Source organism: Pelophylax lessonae, assembly GCF_965119305.1.
Source record: "Pelophylax lessonae genome assembly, chromosome: 4".
Taxonomy (NCBI): Eukaryota; Metazoa; Chordata; class Amphibia; order Anura; family Ranidae; genus Pelophylax; species Pelophylax lessonae.
In genome coordinates this window covers 77135332-77155301 of record NC_138771.1, presented here as the reverse complement: position 1 = coordinate 77155301, position 19970 = coordinate 77135332, and the positions used below count along the sequence as shown (strand labels likewise).

At 44.6% G+C, this 19970-nt stretch overlaps 1 protein-coding gene across 2 annotated transcripts in view; it reads right to left on the bottom strand.

The window, feature by feature from the left end:
* Positions 1-19143, bottom strand: part of BNC1 (basonuclin zinc finger protein 1) — a 66491-nt gene extending 47348 nt beyond the window's left edge. For both annotated transcript variants that reach the window (XM_082254019.1, XM_082254020.1), the window contains exon 1: positions 18987-19143. The gene's annotated coding sequence lies outside the window, so the exon portion shown is untranslated. The remainder of the gene's footprint in view (positions 1-18986) is intronic.
* Positions 19144-19970: the final 827 nt, after the last annotated feature.

The window sequence follows — 19970 nt, the reverse complement described above, 5'->3', positions numbered from 1 at the left end:
AGAATGCAGCAGAGAGCAGGTTTAGCGTTATTTAGGTTTTGCCTGGACTTACACATTAAAGCATCAAATACTTTATGTAACAAAAAGTGATATGCCCTAGATTTTCACTCGCCATTAAATAAAAAGAACATTTCTATAGCCCCCCAAAGCATACTTAAAATAATCACATTTCAAAAACATGTTCTTTGAGATATCGTACCTTCATGCCTATTTAATGAGGAAAGTGGCACAACGCTGTAACCTAGAGCAAGAAATGATCAGACTGACATATGGGTAGCTATGGGTTACAGCACTCTAATGATTGCTCTTAGCATTTCCACACTGAATATGACGGCTTCTGTTCTGCTCTATGCACCTTCCTGGAATCTACCGGATTTTACCATTTGGTGACCTTAGAAGACGAGGGTGTTATATACAATATATTTTTCTGAAGCCTAAGCTCTTTTGTTTGTTTGACAGCACGACTGCCACATAACCTTACATCTATCCAGTTAGAAGGAATGACAGACTAGGGCTGGTCATAGATGAGAAGATTCAGAGAATATATTTTTAGTATTAAAAGAACGTTCAACATTGCAGCATTTTATATACAAAAATAATCACAAATGGGAAAGTGGTAATAAAGCCAAAATCAAAAATCTAGTTTATTGCTTGCAGCTCACCAATCATTGGATGTGGTGGCTGCATTAGTTTTCTTTTTTTTTTTTTAGGCTTTTTTCCTTCTGTTTTTACCTAGTGATCTCGCCAGTAACACACCTCCTGTGTTAGGAAGACACCACTCTGGACGAAGGAGAACAGGGGGGCACCTTTGGACAGAAGTATGGTCTGTCTGGGGGGAGGGAAGTGTTAGATGTACTAGCAGATTTAGATACACTAACAAACTGAAACCAAAACTCCATCTAACATTTTATAAGTAGTTCTTAGATTGTAAGCTCTAACGAGCAGGGCCCTATGATTCCTACTGTATTAAAGTGTATTGTATTTGTACTGTCTACCCTCAAGTTGTAAAGCGCTGCGTAAACTGTCGGCGCTATATAAATCCTATATAATAATAATAATAATAGTTACAGCTTATTATTAACAGTTTAATTTGGGATAAAGTTTTTGCATAAATAAATAAAATGTGACCACAGTGAGCATCACTGGGAATGGTAAAATGGTTGTAAAGCCTAAACATTTTTTACCTAATTCATTCCCTGTGTTTGTATCGGTCCCCACACCCTTATACTTATCCGAGCCTGATCTCGATCCAGGGCTGGGCCTGTCTGCAGAGGCTCTCTCCTCTTCTCCCTGCTCTCACTGGCTTTGCAGTGGGAATTATTGGCTCCTGCTGCTGTCCGTCAAATCCTGTGACATGGGAGAGGAGGCAGGGCTGAGTCCCGCTGTGTCTATGGATGCAGATAGTGCGGCTCAGGCTTGAGCCCACAGGTGTACCACTATAGGAAGGCGCTTCCTTTGGTGGCACACATAGAAGAGGAGGAGCACAGAGTGACAGGCAGGGGACCCCAGAAGAGGAGGATTGGGGCTGCTCTGTGCAAAACCTTTACACAGAGCAGGTAAATATGACATATTTGTTATTTAAAAAAAACAAAACTTTACAAAAACTTTAAGTGCCGGTTCACACAGGCGCGACCCGACTTGCCGGGGCGACCTGTGAAATCGCGGTGCGCAGCTCGCACCGCGACCTCGGAGCGGCCGGCACGGACTTCATATCATTGAAGTCAATGCAGGTCGCTCCAGGTCGCCCCAAAGAAGCTCAGGACCCTTTTTCTAAGTCGGAGCAACTTGTGTCGCTCCTATTAGAACGGGTCCTGTGCTAATCTATGGCAGGCGACTTGTCAGGCGACCAGGTCGCCTGACAAGTCGCCCCAGTGTGAACGGGGTATAAAAGGTTTGTCTCAGCTCTCCAACTACTACATTTGCAGGACAGATTGATCTGTTAAACAACAGACTTACTGGCCAGATCACCAGATGAAAATAAAAGAAGAAAAGCCTGAAAAACAAACTAATGCAGACATCACATGTAAGAATTGGTGAGATGCAATATAATAAAGGTTTCCTTATTAACACTTTAAAGGAGTTGTATGCATTAAGATAAAAGCCTTCTGTGTGTAGCAGTCACCCTACCACCCCCTATTACCTACCTGATCCCGATCTCTGTCCAGTGATGTCCGTGAGTCCCTCATCCGTTCGGACTCTCCCTCCTGATTGGCTCAGACACAGCAGCAGAGCCATTGGCTCCTGCGTCTATCAATCAAAGTCAATTAGCCAATCAGGAGAGAGAGGGGGTAGGGCCGAGCCACAGCTCTGTGTCTGAATGGACGCAGAGGGCTGAAGCCCGGCTCCGATGCCCCCATAGTAAGCTGCTTGCTGTGGGGGCACTCGACAGGAGGGAGGGGCCAGGAGCAGCGAAGAGGGATCCAAGAAGAGGAGAATCCTCTGTGCAAAACCAACTGCACAGAGGAGGTAAGTAGAACATGTTTTTTATTTAAAAAAACAAAACAATACTTTACAATCACTTTAACCAATATCTGATTTTCTATATTGTTGGAAAATTGTTCTCTGCAGATGATCATGTTGAGAATTTTTTTATAATATATTGATTGTTCAAAAGCGATTGGAAGCAATGATCAATTAATTTAACCACTTGCCGACCAGTCACTGGGACTGTACTGCGGCAAAGAGGCTCGATTCCGTCCAGCGACGTAGACCTGCGTCGCTGGACTCCTCCCCTTCTGGGCGGCGCTCGCGTGCCGCCGGAGGCTCGCTCCCGCTGTGTTCAGTCACAGCGGGAGTCGGGCCAGGGGAGGAGCAGCGGCGATCGCTGCCGCTCTTCCCCGATCATCGGGGAATCGAGTCTGGAGATCCGTCCGCTTAGGATCTCCTAAGTGACAAACAGTGACAGATTGCAGGGTTCAGCATAGCTGAACATCCGATCTGTCCTTGTGTCACTCAGTCACCTCCCCCCACACACGTTAGTAAGCACCAGGCATACAATAACCCCTCCCTCTCCAATAAAATTAACCCCTTCCCTGCCAGTGTCATTTTTACAGTAACAGTGCATAGTTATAGCACTGATTACTATAGAAATGTCACTGGTAACCCCAAAAGTGTCAAAAATGTCAGTCAAGGGTCCGATCTGTCCGCCGCAATGTCACAGTCCCGCGAAAAAAAAAATCGCAGATCGCCGCCATTACTCGTTAAAAAAATAAAAACACCAAAAATGACATAAATCTTTCCCTTAGTTAGTAAACGCAATAACTTTTGCGCAAACCAATAAAAATACGCTTATTGTGATTTTTTTATCAAACATAGGTAGCAGAAAACAAATTGGCCAAAAATTTAAAAGAATTTTGATTTTTACATTTTTTTGTGGGGAATTTCATATAAAAAATGTGAAAAATAATGTTATTTTTTCAAAATTTACGCTGTTTTTTTGTTTAAAGCGCAAAAAGTAAAAATCGCACAGGTGATCAAATACCACCAAAAGAAAGCTCTGTTTGTGGGAAAAAAAGGACGTACATTTTGTTTGGGTACGGCGTTGCACGACTGTGCAATTGTCCGTTAAAGTCGCACAGCACCGAATCACAAAAAGTGGCCTGGACGTAAGACAGCAAAATCCTCCGGTGGTAAAGTGGTTAAAACTGTATGAATTGCATACAATGATCCATCCACAGATTTCCATTCTAACTGTGGAACCCAAAATCCTTAGACCTTCCTGTACTTGCCATGCTATGTACCTGAACCACACAATCATCACTGGTAGGTCTAAGCGCCGGTTCACATTACCGTGACGCTACTTGCAGGGGCGAGCTGCTCGCACCGCGACCTCGGAGCGGCCGCCACGGACTTTATAACATTGAAGTCTATGGCGGTCGCCTCCTGGTCGCCCCAAAGAAGCTCCGGACCCTTTTTCTAGGTCGGAGCGACTTGTGTCGCTCCTATTAGAACGGGTCCGCAGCTTCCCTATGGGAGGCGACCTGCGGCGACCTGTGAGGCGACCAGGTCGCCTCACAGGTCGCCCCAGTGTGAACCGGCACTAAAAACCACCTAATCTCACTTTCAAGTGTTTGACATTGCCTAGTCCATGGATCTACCTAATTGGCGAATCTACGTAACATGTCCGTGTCAAGCAGTATCACGTTCACATGTTGCAATCACAGATTCAGCACATATCAGGCATTTCTTCTACTCGGTGAGAACCTTATCCCAGGCTGTGTAGGAAGGAGCACATTGTGTAATACTCCGAAGACCCTCCGCACAGTCCATGATGACCTCACTGGTGTCAGTCGGTGGAAGCTCTCGTTTCATCATACTTGGTCATAAATAAGCCACTTGGACATGGAGTGGGAATCCGGGAACCTCAAAACGAATCATTCCGCATTCACATTGAACTTTCCTAACTGGAATACATTGGCAGAGCCAGACACCGGGACAATAAATTCATATCCACTGAGTGTTCCCACTCACAGGAAATTATCTTCAGGCATTTGGTGCTACAATAGTCACTCCATGTATATTAAGAACCCAATGCAGACAAATGACTCAAATATGTGAATAGACTGGGGGGGATTCAACTTCCCATTAGTAATTGTATTACTTCTGGCTCAATCATCATCTATGACAGCAGTTCGGTGTCAGGGACAGTTTGCCTGGTTTCATTCCAATCTCTTAAAACAGCTTTTCTCAAACAGGGGAGCCCTAAAATTATTTTCCAGTCTCAGTGAACCCCTGCTAAAAATGAGTCTATATACACCTTGTGGTATGTTTGTGTAACGATCAGTAGGGAGAATGCTCCTTACATTAGGTTTATTGATAAGGATCCCCCCTTGGGCTTCTTTCACATTAGCAGTACTGCTTACCGCCCTCTGAAATATGATTCACAGTCAGGGCTGCTGTTAGAAATCACGGGGCCCCATACAGCCTACATGACAGGGCCCCCCCTTCCCAGCCGAAAATGACTGAGGACATGGAATTATCAGTCCCTTTCTTTGCAGCCTCAGCAGCACAGATTAATGAATAGGAAACACTCTGAGGCTTCCTGCTCATTCACATACTGAAGCATAGTAAACACAGTTTACTATGCTTCAGTGATAAATGGACACAGCAGTGATTGGTACCCGTCTCTACTGTGTTCATTCAGTAAAGGAAGGGCCAGTAAATTACATATTTACCAGATCCTTCCCCACTCTCAATCCAGGAAACATCTCCCTTTGTGCCTGCAGTAGCTGCCGGCAGGAGGAGGGAAGTCAGATGTGCTGTGGGGGGCAAATGGGGGGGCCTGGAGAACAGATGGAAATGGTGCATGTGTTAGGACCAATCCCCCTGCAGTACAGCCAGAGGGAGAAAGAGTAAGGGAAGCTGGCAGCGCTGCTGGGGGAAGCAGATGAAGATCGGTGGCTGCAATAAGACAGTGCAGCTGGCCCTCCTGCTCAGCAGGTGCCTGGGCCCCCCTTTTGAACTGATGGTGCCCGGGCCCAGTACAGAAAGGCTGGCTGTACTGCCTTATAAGCGACCCTGTTCATAGTGGATCACTTTTCAGAGGATGATGCAGCAGCTGACAGGCATTCAGGAGGTGCTACTGACACCTTCTGAATGCATTTTTCTTTAAAAATGCACCACAAATGCGAGCTGAGTGTTTGGCTCGCGGTTGCAGTGCAGTCTCATTGAACTCAATGGGTGAGCATGTCAAAATCTGCACCCCCAACTTAAAAATTATGCAGCTCCGGCATGTGCACAACTCTGCCTGGCTGTGTTGTTACAAATTTGGGTGGACAGTCAGGGTGGCGGTAAAACTGCAGTAAAGCCTCCTGTTTTTACTGTCCCAACATGCCCCCCCCCCCCCATCCTTGCTGCCCGTCTAAAAGAGCCCTTACAGCCAAATAGATCATTGGTGTCTGTGGTTACTTATCTAGAAGGCAGACATTGCACAAGGGACCTCTGGAGGAATCTTAGGGATGCATGGAACCCTGGCTGAGAAAGGTCTTTTTTCTCCCTGCATCCACAGGCTTTGCTGAGGGCAGAGGGAGCCATTGGCTACTGCGGTCAGTCAAATCCCATGATGAGGGAGCAGAGGGCGGGGCTGAGCTGCGCTGTCTGTGTCTATGTACGCAGGCAGTGCGGCTCAGGATTGAGCCTGCATGAGTGCCCCCACAGCAAGTGACTTGCTATGGGAGCAATAAGAAGGAATGAAGAGCAAGAAGCGCCGGCAGGGGACCCCAGAAGAGAAGATTTGAGGCCACTCTGTGCAAATCCACTGCACACAGCAGGCAAGTATAACATGTTTATGATTTAAAAAAATGCACACCTTTACAATCACTTTAAGGCCCCTTTCACATGGGGCGGATCCATTTTGATGGACGCATCGCTTCATTGATGCCTGCTGAGCAGGCGGATGACAGCTCCAGGGCCGGATTAAGAGCATCATGGGCTTGGTGCTGAGGATTTTGAAGGGCCTTAAGGGCCGTGGCTTGGCATGCACCCAGAGGAGGAAGGGTGCAGCCATGCATGCCTAATTCAACATGGGATGCTGTCTCTGAAGCCCATAAACACATCCATGCATCGGCAACTGTCCCTCCTTGTCCGGCCTTCGTGCTGTGTGGGGAGGTTCTGAGGGAGCTGCCTGGGGAAGCGAGCATAGAAGCCAGACTTCTGTGTTTACAAGTGACAGAAGAGCGGTAACAGTGAATATGGCCAACCTGGGGCCTATATTAAGGTAGGGGCCTGGAGCTGCAGCTCCAATAGCCCCTATGTTAATCTGGCCCTGGACAGGTCCGTCTCCACAGAGATGGACCTGTCAGAGTCCTTCTCTCCTCTATGGGGAGATTGCATGAAAACGGACCGCCTGTCCATTTTTATCTGATCCCATCCAATCTGACCCGCTGGACGGATGGCAAACGTATCGACATTCATCTGTTTTCAGCGGATCTTGTCGGAACGGATGCCAGGTGGGTGTCAGCAGACACATCTCTGCTGACATCTGCCACCTCATAGAGGTCAATGGGTGGCCTGATTGAGTCTACCTGTCCCTTTTTCCGGCTGGTCCCATCGTGTGAAAGGGGGTCTAAGCAGACCACAGTTTTTCTTGGTTCAACCAGCAAGTTAATTGAAAAAAAAAAAAAAATGTCCCGATTCCCCCATCCACATATTCCAGGTGGATGGGGGAATCCTCCTGGCTGAGCTATTTCTTCTGGCAGCGAGGAGATTTCCCCACCATCAGAATACACTGATCAGCGCTACAGCCGGTTGCCTGCAACACTGTTCACTGAAATTTTCCAACACAGCGTTTGTACAGAAGTCAACAGTAGATCAACTTCTGTACAACCACAGAGGCCATACATGAATCGAAATTCAACTGGTCCCTGCAGAATTTTGATCCATGTAACCAGCTTAGGGCACAGAGAACCAGATATCAGGTTTTATCATTGTAGCAAAGATTTGGAAAGCCAACATCACATTCTGGACAACAATGTTTCTTTTGCGTCAGCTTCCATCCATCCACCCCTGTGCGCTCTGTTCTTTAGTTACAAGTGTTGCTGTATGACACTGTGCATCAAAGGAGCACCACTGACTGTGTCTGGGGGGTGATGAGCTCATTTGGATTTTAAAAGTAAACTCAAGTTTGCTACTTATACTTAGGCCTCTTTCACACGGGCGTTCCGTATGTCCGCATATCATCCCATCCGTTTGCGGATGATATATACGGACATAATGCATGTCAATGGGATTGCGGATGTCAGCAGATGACCATCCGCTGACATCCGATTTTCCTCCTTTCAGTTCAGTTCCGTTTTTTGGAACGGAACAGAACCCTATTTTTGGAAAGGACGCAAAATCGGATGTCAGCGGTGTCATCCGCTGACATCCGCAATCCCCATTGACATACATTATGTCCGTATATCATCCGCAAACGGATGGGATGATATGCAGACATACGGAGCAGATGACACAAGTGTCATCCGTGTCCGTAAAAAAAAAGTGACTGAACAGACGAAAAAAACTGAACGCCTATGTGAAAGAGGCCTAAATCTAAGAGAGACTGTACAGAGATTGAACAATTGTATAGTGTATGACCCAGTGCCAGGACAAGGTCATCTACAGCCCAGGGCGAACATGCCAAATTGCACCCCCCCCCGGCTGTATGAGCATCATGCATCAGCAAAATTACCCCCCCCCCCCCAAGAAAAAACAAGCACTAATCTGCATGCTTACCCCCTTCAGCATTAATGCTCCCTCCTTCCAGCACAAATCCACCACCCTGCTAAAATCTCCCCCAACCCCCCAGCGGAAATCCTCTCATTTGGGAAATGCTCCCAGCACAATTCCCCCCCCCCCCCCCAACCCAAAAAAAAAAAAAAAAAGAATCCTCCCTTTCTAGCACAAATCCTCTACCACACAAATTTCCTCTCCGAGCACAAACTTACTTCCCCCAAGTCTCCATCCTGGCACAAACCCCTCAAATTTCCCCTCTTAGCACAAATGCCCCCCCCCCCCCAAACATCCCTATTAGCACAAATCCCCCCCCCCCCCACCATATTACCTTTTCTAGCATAAACCCCCCAATTCCCCCCTCATAGCACAAATCCTCTTCCCCCATCCCTCCTCTCAACACAACCCCCCCCCCCCTCCCCCAATCACCACTCTTAGCACACCTCCCAAAATTTCCCCTCCTAGTACAAATATCCCCCAAACATCCCTCCTAGCACAAATCCCCCTCCCCAAAAAGTTCCCTTCCTAGCAAACCCCCCCTCACCATATTAACTTTTCTAGCATAAACCCTCAAAATCCCCCTCCTAGAACAATCCCTCTACCCCCAATCCCCCCTCTCAACACAAACCCACCCTCCCCCAATCACTACTCTTAGCACACCTCCCCAAATGTCCTCTCCTAGAACAATTCTTACCTCCTGACGCCCCCCAAATTACCCCTTCCAAAAGATATACCCTCCCCCTAATTTCCTTGTGGTGCCCCTGCACCTCACATGATAGCACAGTGTCCAGGGCAATCGCCCCAACTGCCCACCTCTTGTCCCCCAGCCCTGGTCTGACCAGTCTAATGCTGGCAATAGATGGTTTGAATCCTGCTGAACTACCCAAGATTTGAACCATGTATGAGCAGGCTGACTGTAACGACCGATCAACTCGGGTACAACCAGCCTGCCGGATTCTCTTGCAATTATCGCTAACAAACACCATAGCCGCTAGCAATAATTACTGTCTTCTCCCAGTGGGGACAGCTTCCCCCACCAGAAGAAGACAATGGAGGGATTTCAACATCAGCACTGTCCGTGTTAAAGGGGGAATCAAGCTAATTTTTTTCCTGGAACATGTGATTGCAGGAACTAAATTTGCTCCGTGTTTGGCCTGCCTTAAACCTGGTACACGCTACTAGTTTTTTTCATTCCACTCAGCGAGTTGAAGGCAAAAAAACTTGCAGCCCCGGTCGGAGCCACTGTACTAACAGTCTGATGTTAGTACAGCGATCTCCCCCACTGAGCTGTTGTGTATTGACAGGGGGGACCGAGAACACTCCGGTCAGTGTTCTCTGCCATTGGCTGAGAGTGCTGGTTGGGAGGTGGTCAGCTGCTGGTTGTCGAGGATGCTCATCCCACAGAAGAAGGCCAAACGGGACAGAATGGCATACACACCTGCCGGACGGTATTTATTGAACTGGCTGATGTCTCCCGACATTTGACCCGTGTACACGGGGCATAAGGCTGACCATACACTAAACAATCTGATTGTACAATCTACCAACAACTTACCCGGGGGATAATCTTTAACCTTATCCCTATCCTTTTTTTTTTTTCTCTTATTCTGATTTCATTTTCCTATTCTCCTTACTTTTCTTTCCCCCTTTTTTTCCCCTTCTTTTACTCTTCCCATGTGGTTCAGGTAGCAACATTTATACCTCTGCTTTCTATACTATAACATTATATTGTTGTGCTTTAATAAGCTTCACATCTTAGTCAGTTATGATATATACTAGAGTTTAATCCTTTCTAGATATTTTCAAGGATGAATTTTCTTATTTGCTATACCTATTTTTGAACTACATGGTATTCATTATATTACATTGTATCTGTAATTATCTTTATACTCGTACTTTATGATGTTACTCATATTGTTGCCTCTAGCATTTTGCCTGTAGTGACAGAACTGCCCGTGTGACATCAGCCTTTACCACAAAACTATATCCACAACAATTCAATGTAAAATGCTGAAAGTCTTCCATCATCTGAGTAAGGTGACAAGAATGTCCCTTCAGGCGTTTTCAAGCCAGGTGTGGAATATGTTATCAGGTGACAGATCCACAATTGCATCTAATGACACCCAAACTCACACAGTAAAGAAAAAAAAAAAAAAATTCAGATTCTATCTGTCAAATCAACCAAATCTGTGCAATGTGTGGATCTACCTAATGAGATAAGAATATAATGAATGGTTATTGGCAGACATAAATATTATTGATGGGATTAAACAAATTGTAAAGAAAGTCTGACTAATGGATACAGAGCCCTCATCTCCAACTGAAAGGGAAAGAAGGGAGTGAAGGTAGACAAACGTCTATCAGACAAGATACTACTTGGAAACATAGAAAAGGGACGGCAGAAAAAAACTAAATAAAAATAAAATAAAAACGAAGTGGTCCATTGAGTCTGCCCAATTTTTATAGTCTAAGGCTGCATTCACATGTCAGCGTATTGATTGCGGGCAGAATCGCCGCGATTCTTACCCGCAATCATTGCAAATCGCGGGACGCCTGTGCATTGTCCGCGATTTGCAATAGCACCCCAAACGCTGGGCGATGTTGCCGCCATTTCCGCCTGCCGAATCGCGGTAACATCACGCAAAAAAAATCGCGGGACGCATTACGCTCCAAAGAAGCTCTTGTACTTTTTTTGCGCGATTTTTTTTTGCGCGATGTTACCGCGATTCGGCAGGCGGAAATGGCGGCAACATCGCCCAGCGTTTGGGGTGCTATTGCAAATCACGGGCAACGCACAGGCGTTCCGCGATTTGCAATGATTTCTGGATCGCGGGCGGAATCGCGGCGATTCTGCCCGCGATCAATACGCTGACATGTGAATGCAGCCTAAACCAGGGTTTCTCAACCAGGGTTCCTCCTGAGGTTACTAGAGGTCCCTTGAGCAATGGGCAATTTCCACCTCTCAGATAAGTTCCCAATGACACCATTGTTCCTTTTAGCTATCTGTAAGGGGGTAATTCTTCCCAATGATGACAAGAGTAAGGAGCATTCTTCACACTGACTGTCACACTAATGTGTCATGTGTCGTAGATTTTCAATTTTTAGCAGGGGTTCCCAGAGACCAGAAATGTTATTTCAAGGGTTCCTCTGTGTTGAGAAGGTTGAGAAAGGCTGGTCGAAAGGCTCATACACACTATAAGAAAATCAGGCGAACATTTTCATCCGAAGAGTTTTGGTACAATTTTCGTACAGTGTGTACACAACTTTCGACAGCCAATTCCGAGTTTTCGTACGAAAACTCTCAAAGGGACAAACTCAAAGATTTTTCTCGGACGGGACAAAAACAAATGATTTTTTGTTTAATGTGTACTGTTTTCATCTGATTGTTGTACAATAAATAATCAGAAAAAAAGACTGCGCATGGTCAGTAACATTAAACACAATAAAAAACGATACAACAAAACAACAAACAAAACATGATTTGTTGCACAAGAATTTTTGTATGAATTTTCATCGGTTACGATTTGCTGTGAAACCACGAGGAAAATCGGACGATCGTTCACCCGATTTTCTAATAGTGTGTACCCCACTTAAATATAGATCTAGGTTTGTCCCTAGCATCTCTGAATCCACTTACTGTTGACTGACTCACTCCCTCTGCTGGATGTTTATTCCAAGCATCAACTACTCTTTCAATAAAATAATACTTTTTAGGATTATTTTTTTTTTCTTTCCTTTTTTTTTTTTTTTTTTTTACAAATAGTCCCTGTGTTCTTGATCTTGGCTTCATATTGAGAATTCTGCCCTCCTGAACCTTATTCACCCTCCTTATCAGTATTAATTGATTCAGTCGTGTCCCACCCCCCCCCCTTTTTTTCCTCCAGTCTGTACATTCATGTACCTGGCCTATTCTATTTGAAGGAGATACAATGGGCACAATGAAACAAGGATGAAATGTCTTCACAATAACCCCCTTTCTGATGGGTATGAAAGTGAAGCTAAACAAATTCCTTATTCTCCAAAAATAATCCATACACATCCACTATTAAGTGTTACTAAACCCATAACAGTAAAATCAGTCTGTATATGCAGTAAAAACATGCTGGTTATACTCACTGTGGAACCTAAGGGGTTAATCCTCTGCAATGTATAAAAAAGGCAGTTTGATCCTATCTTCTCTGATCCCCCCCTTCTTCCACAATCCCCAATCCATCTGCTGATAGTATAGAGCCCAGAGGGCACTCTGCACATGCTCAGTTTGGTGTGTATTGCTAGAGAGTTTTTTTTTTTCTTTTTTTTTGGGGGGGGGGGGGGTGCATGTGATCAGCACAGGGCCAATCAGCAGTGTCCAGACAGAGGATCAAGAGTCATTCAGTCTCATAGGACAGTCGGAGGAGAATTAAAACTCCTTCTACAAGCTTTAACCAGACACTGATATAAATCACAGGACTGTTATATACTGCTGATGATGAGAAAAGGTATTTAGCAGTTTATAATTACTAAAATAATTGTATTTCTGTGCACTGTGGGAGACCAGTTATAGTAAATGCAGAATCCTGGGTTTAGTAACACTTTAGTGCCGGTTCACACATATGTGATGTCGGACATTGCATGCCTTTCGCACCGCACTACTGTGCGATGCAAATTCAGCCATACAGATTGCATGGTTGAATTCGCATCGCAATTCACACAGGACCCTTTTTTGGCCCGCACCAGAACCGGATTGCATGGGTGTTCACACCTATGTGATCCGATTCCTGTCCGAACTGACAGTTCGCTCTGCGATATGCAAACTGATCTGGGGGTGTCAGTAACTTTGTATTGACACCCCCAGCAGTTTGCATATGGCAGTTTGAACTGCCTGCGAGTCGGGTGCGATGTGGGAACCTGCAGTGGACTGGCAGGGTTCCCTCATCGCACCAATGTGAACTGGCACATCCTCCATAAGCTCCTGAACCTCTCCTTTTCCACCTCACTTCTGCTTGTTTGGAAGGGGCAGTGCACATTAGTTGTGGTCATGTGTACTGTGCTATGTACACTACAAATCCCATAGGCCATCTCAGGAGCCAGCACCAGACTGTGGCTACATTCCTACATACAGGGGGATCATGGAGAATGAACATAGCCGCCCTCTAGGAAGTCACATCCCAGCAGCAAAAGGCAGAATTCTGAGATTTGGAGGAGGCTGACAGCTATAGGAAGGACGTTTTTTAAATGGAAAATACTTACTTCAATACGTTTTTTTTTTTTAAATAGATTTTATTTTCAATTTGGCGAAGAAGCAGTATTGAAAGCCCTGACTTTGCCCTTTCTCAGTAAACAGATAAGGTTTGCCTCCCTTGTAGAAGCCTTAAATCTTCGGACAGGAGAATTAGCCAGTCGTCTGAAATTCTGGTTGTCTGTATTTGGCTGCACCAAAAAATAATGACATGGATGGAGACCTCATCACATATCAGGATAACTCGCTATGCCACAAGAATGACATAGATTGTAAGCTCTAATGAGCTCTCTGATTCCTACTGTATAAGGCTCCATGTACACGGGACGCTGGAAATGGCCGTTTAGGAGCAGTTGGGCGTTTTTTTTCAGAAGCCCCTGAACCCACCTGCATGTTATCTTATCTGTCCATGTACACCAGGTCGTTTACAGTCATTTGCAGGCAGTTGCGTTCAGGGACTGTTTTTAGAACGCAATTATTTGCGTTCGAACGTGTGTTTCCCAGCGTTTCAAACGCACAAACGCGTCCGAACGCGTCTGAACGCGATGACCCGCGTTTAGCGTTCGCGTTTTTCCATTTTAAAGGGGAATAATTTTTTTGACCTCTAGGAACGCTTCTAAACGCAAACGCCCGCAAACGCTGCTAAACGCCCGCTAAACGCGGGTACAAACGCGACCGAACGGACGTTTCAAACGTCCTAAAAATTCCAGCATTCAAAGGGACTTTTAACAACGTCCCGTGTACATGGAGCCTTAAAGTGTATTGTATTTGTACTGTGTGCCCTCAAGTTGTAAAGCGCTGTGTAAACTGGCGGCGCTATATAAATACTATATAATAATAATAATACATATAGAATAATGGGAGCCATTTACTAAAGCAAATAGACTATTAACTTTGCAAGGGAATTTTCTCCATAGCTTAGTGAATGGGGTGAAGCTTCTTCGATTTCCATAATGCACCTAAAATGCTGTTTTTTTAATTTTCTTTGAAAGTGAAATTTCAGCACATTCACTAAGATTCTTGTAAAGTGCAACTTCCTTTACAAAGTGAGCAGCCTATTTTCCTTTAGTAAATCATCCTCATTGTTCTGTACTTGTTATGTGGCTCCTGGGAGACCTGAAGTTTATCCTGGAGAGAAGAAGAAGTAGTCACAGAGGGGTTGATTTACTAAAATTGGAGCGTTCAAAATCTAGTGCAGCTGTGCATAGAAACCAATCAGCTTCCAGGTTTTATTGTCTAAGGCTGGCCATACATTAAACAATGTCCTGTACAATTTTCTGTACAATTTTCTTTAAATTTACCTTCAACTATGTAGTACAAAGGCCTGCCTAATTGGATACAATAGAAAGTGTTGTTTAGTTTTGACCTCATATTATATGGTTTTTGGTAAATCGAACATAAAATTGTACAAGAGCATTGAACATGTATGGCAAGCCTTAATTGAACAAGCTGAAGTTAGCAGCTGATTGGCTACCATGCAGAGCTGCACCAGATTTTGCACTCTCCAGTTTTAGTAAATCATCCACAGTAAAGCTAATTCAATAAAGGTAAGTAGGCTGTTCACTTTGCAAGGAAAGTTGCACTTTGTAAATGATATTTCCCCCGAACTTAGTGACAGTGGTAAAATTTCACTTTGCAATGAATGCCCAAACTCGTGCAGGGAATAAAAACAGCATTTCGGCATGCTCGTGATTGGATGATGGTAGTCAGCAGAGCTTCACCTTATTTACGAAGCTCTGGGGAAAATTCCCTTGCAACGTAAAAAGTCTATTTGCCTTTAGTAAAATCAACCCCAATTCTGTATGATACAGATATTTGCCTTTAGTGAAATCAACCCCAATCTGCATGATGCAGATACCTGAGCAGGTAACCATCTATCCATCACTTGGATCAGCCGGGTCTAGACCAATGCTAGGCTGGATACAACACAAAGCAGTCACTTCTAGTGCTAAGAGGTCCTCCATAGTTGGCTAGGACTATGGAACAACAAATCGAAATGCTTGGCGGATGCAGCCCTCCTCAAACAGGGGAATCCAAAGTGACACTACAAAAACAAAAAAACAGCAAGGCGCAAACTAGTGCATGACCAAAAATTGTATTGAGACGATATAAACTGGTAAAGATGGATACTCACAAAAATGCAACTTGCAAAAATGAACCACAAGATGCCCATACAGAGCAGGATGTGCATACTCCAATTACATAATGGCACCATAGTGGGGTGTAATTGGAGTATGCGCATTCTGCTCTGTATGGGCATCTTGTGGTTCATTGGCTTTTACAAGTTTCATTTTTGTGCATATCCATATTCAACAGTTTTTATCACCTCAATAACATTTTTGGTAATGCGCTAAGTGCTGGTGCCTTCCTGTTTTTTTGTTTCTGTAGTTTCAATGTTAGCTGGAACTTTATATACACTATATTACCAAAAGTATTGGGACGCCTGCCTTTACACGCACATGAACTTTAATAGCATCCCAGTCTTAGTCCGTAGGGTTTAATATTGAATTGGCCCACCCTTTGCAGCTATAACAGCTCCAACTCTTCTGGGAAGACTGTACACAAGGTTAAGGAGTGTGTCTATGGGAATATTTGACCATTCTTCCAGAAGCACATTTGTGAGGTCCAGCACTGATGTTGGACAAGAAGGCCTGGCTCGCAGTCTCCACTCTAATTTATCCCAAAGGTGTTCTATCGGGTTGAGGTCAGGCCAGTCAGGTTCCTCCACCCCAAACTCATTCATCCATGTCTTTATGAACCTTTCTTTTTGCACTGGTCCAAATCATTTGGTGGAGGGGGAGGGATGGTGTTGGGTTGTTTTTCAGGGGTTGGGCTTGGCTCCTTAGTTCCAGTGAAGGGAACTCTTAAGGCGTCAGCGTACCAAGATATTTTGTACAATTTCATTCTACCAACTTTGTAGGAACAGTTTGGGGATGGCCCCTTCCTGTTCCAACATGACTGCACAGCAGTGCACAAAGCAAGGTCCATAAAGACATGGATGAGTGAGTTTGGGGTGGAGGAACTTGACTGGCCTAAACAGAGTCCTGACCTCAACCCATAGAACACCTTTGGGATCAATTTGAGTCGAGACTGGGAGCCAGGCCTTCTTGTCCGCATCAGTGCACGACCTCACAAATGCGCTTCTGGAAGAAAGGTCAAAATTTCCAGTAGACACACTCCTAAACCTTGTGGACAGCCTTCCCAGAAGAGTTGATGCTGTTATAGCTGCAAAGGGTGGGCCAACTCAATATTGAACCCTACAAACCCTACGGACTAAGACTGGGATGCCATTAAGACAGGAATGCCATACAATACACAGATGCCTCCTGAGATCCGTTGATGGCTTTGAAGTTCACCCTGCCATTTCAAGAAGATAGAAAAGTGTGGAGGAAGGATGTCTCAAATACCTAGATATAATCTTTACACTACACCAAATATTATAGCTAACTTCATTTATTTTTTATTTTTTTGCATAACGAACACAAGAATGTGTTTAAACGCATGTAAGGACAGCACGATCTACGCGTCATACCAATACCTACACTCATCACAATATTTAGCATTTTATATACCTGAACACATGCTCCAGCTGTCAACTGCCCCGCGCTCAAAAAGATTACATTTAGAACTCGCGCTGCGTTTTAAAATTCGGTATAAGCCGCCTATCAATTGCCAAAGTTTAAACAAGTTGTGAAGAGATGCTAAAGTTAGGTTCAGCAAGTTAAGTATGCAATTACATTGTTTGCAGAGTTAATGAAAGGGGCCACTGTGCTGAGCAACTGCAAAGATCTGCCCAAACTATGTCAGAGGTCAGACAGGGCCACTGTATGTTGAATTTCGTACATGTTGGGACCCATTTGTGTCCTTTGCCAGCGTTGTCAGACGACACCTACACGTCAGAACACCTATTAACCCCTCCGGCGCCTGCGCCGTGCTAAGAAATGACCCAAAGACAGGATCTTGCCACGGGGGATTCTGTACCTTTTCTAATGAGTACCAATCCAATTATGTCTTTTAACGAATTTTTAAAAAAAAAATCATACTGAATAAAAAAACAAAATTGGTTGGTTTAGAGCCAGATCTGAACATAGACGGTAAAAAAAAAAGGTGACATGATCTGCTGTAGCCTATAATAAACCGAAAAGATGAGACAGTGGCAGCTCAGTGGTAAGAAAAGAGGAGCAGTAGAGAAGAACATGTTTCTACACTGCCTTTGAGAAAGTTTGGCTTCCAGCTATGCACTGATTAATATCAGATCTCCTCCTTTACTTGCCTCTTGACAATCGTGTCACATCTGGCTGACAAATCCTTACAAGCTTATCCAAACCCAGGCAGCCCAGATCATGCTCCAGGACTTGCTAGAAGGAAGCAGCAACACCAGCCCCGTACTGATGTGCCATCATGAAACTAATGAAGCTGACTTCACTTGTAGACGGCAGAAACACGACGCGGCGCAACATGCCTGCAGGTCCCCGCAACGTAGATGTTAGCTCACCCAACAGATAAAGACAACCAAAAGCTTTCCAGTTCAAGGAGCCAAAACAGCGACACGATTCCGAGCATTGTAAAAAAGGAGATAATCGCAGATTAACATAGGAGCGAAAAGACACCTAGATGAAGACTACAAAAAAAAAAAAAAAAGGGGAGAGCTTGCACTTTCCATCGCCAGCATTACGTCAAACGAAGAAAATGGTCCGGGCGCACCTATCTTAATGGATATTGCATAGTTAAAGCCATCTATCAGTGTTATCGATCGTTCTGTACCAAGTTCAGTGGAAAGATTGGTTTCCTATCCACAACTACAGGAAAAGCTTAACATAAAAAAAAATAAAAGAGAAGGAAAAAAAAAAGCCTTTTGACACGTTTTCCCATAAAATAGCAGCTTTTTAAAAATTAATAACGTGCACTTGTGAACATCATCTATTCCGTCCATTAGAAGGTTACGGCGGCGGGACGTTGTAGAGGATCCCAGGATTCATCATCCTCATCTTCATCACAGGGCTTTCAATGCAAAGGGACCTGAGGACTAATAGGGTGCACTAGGGGAGGGAGGACGGTGGTGCTCGTCAATTACGACGCAAGGCTGTATGCATAATTTACACGCGCTGATCGCCGGCCACTAATCATCCTAAGGAGGGCTTTAGGAAAATTGTTTTTTACAGCCTGATGCTAAGAGCTTTCCTGCATCACAACAGGAACTTGCTTAAAGCACTTTGTCCACAACTCCTTTAAAAGTTACATTTGTCGCATTAGCGGCTATCGGTCAGAAAGATTTCTGTGTATAGAATGCAGGATGCAATTACCATTTTTTATACATCATTTTGTAACGCGCTGCGCAAACTGTGGCACTATAAAAATCCATAATAATAATAATAAAAATATAATTACAAATTAAATACACCAAAAAAAAAAGATAAATACATTTAGATATATAAAATAAGATTGCAATGCATGGAAAATTAGATATATAAAATAAGATTGCAATGCATGGGAACTTAGATATATAAAATAAGATTGCAATGCATGGAAAATAAGACATAAGAATGAAAAGTTTCCTTACTTTGTCCATCGCTAGAGAGAAATCATATCCCAGGCAGTTCCTCATTCCCTCAATGAGTACTCCAGCTATGCACTTGAAGCGCACTCCTGTCTGTACAAGTACTAGGAGAGAACATCACACGCCTTCTTAGCCTTGTCTGACTAGGAGCACCTCTAGGTCTGATGAATACTAAGCCTGTGCACAGGGAGTGGAATGAGATCCTCCCACTTGGTGCTCTGTGGGCCCTCCAAGTTTGTGTCTGCCTGGCTCACCTCTGCAGCACGCTCTCACCTCACTGCCCTGCCTGCTCTGTTCCAGCATGCTCTCCCAGTCACAGGGCAGTCCCCTCACAGCTGGCTGCAAGGGGCCATGACACTCATCTTTCACAGACATTTGATCAAAAGGAATCACAGAAGCTTGAGGCACTCCTGATGTAGTCGAAGGAGATTCTACCTCACTTCTGGCAGCCTAAGTAATGCATTAAATCAATGCAGCTGACCTAAGGCCACCGACCGTTTTTTTTTGTTGCTAAAAACAGAACTATCTATAGAAAGCAGCGGGCCTATATGTGAGCGAATAAAGAAGAATACTTAATGCAGTTTAGGAAATAAAAATCATTTTAATTTAAGAATAAATGTCTTAATTTACGGCTTGGAGCCATAGACTATTCCATTTTTCAAACGTACGTTTGTACGAACATTCTCAACTTGACTAATGTCACTTGACAGGACTTCAAAATTGTGATTACTTTTAGTGTCGGTTCACACTATGGCGATCCGACTTCAGGGGCGAACTGTGAAGTCGCGTGCACCGCGACTTCGGCGCGACTTGCACGGACTTCACATAATGGAAGCCAATGCAAGTCGCTCTGATGTCGCCCCGAAGTAGTACAGGAACTATTTTCTAAGTCGGAGCGACTTGAGTCGCTCCTATTAGAACGGTTCCCGTAGCACAGAATGGACCGCGACTTGTCAGGCTGACCAGTCGCGGTAGTGTGAACCGGGA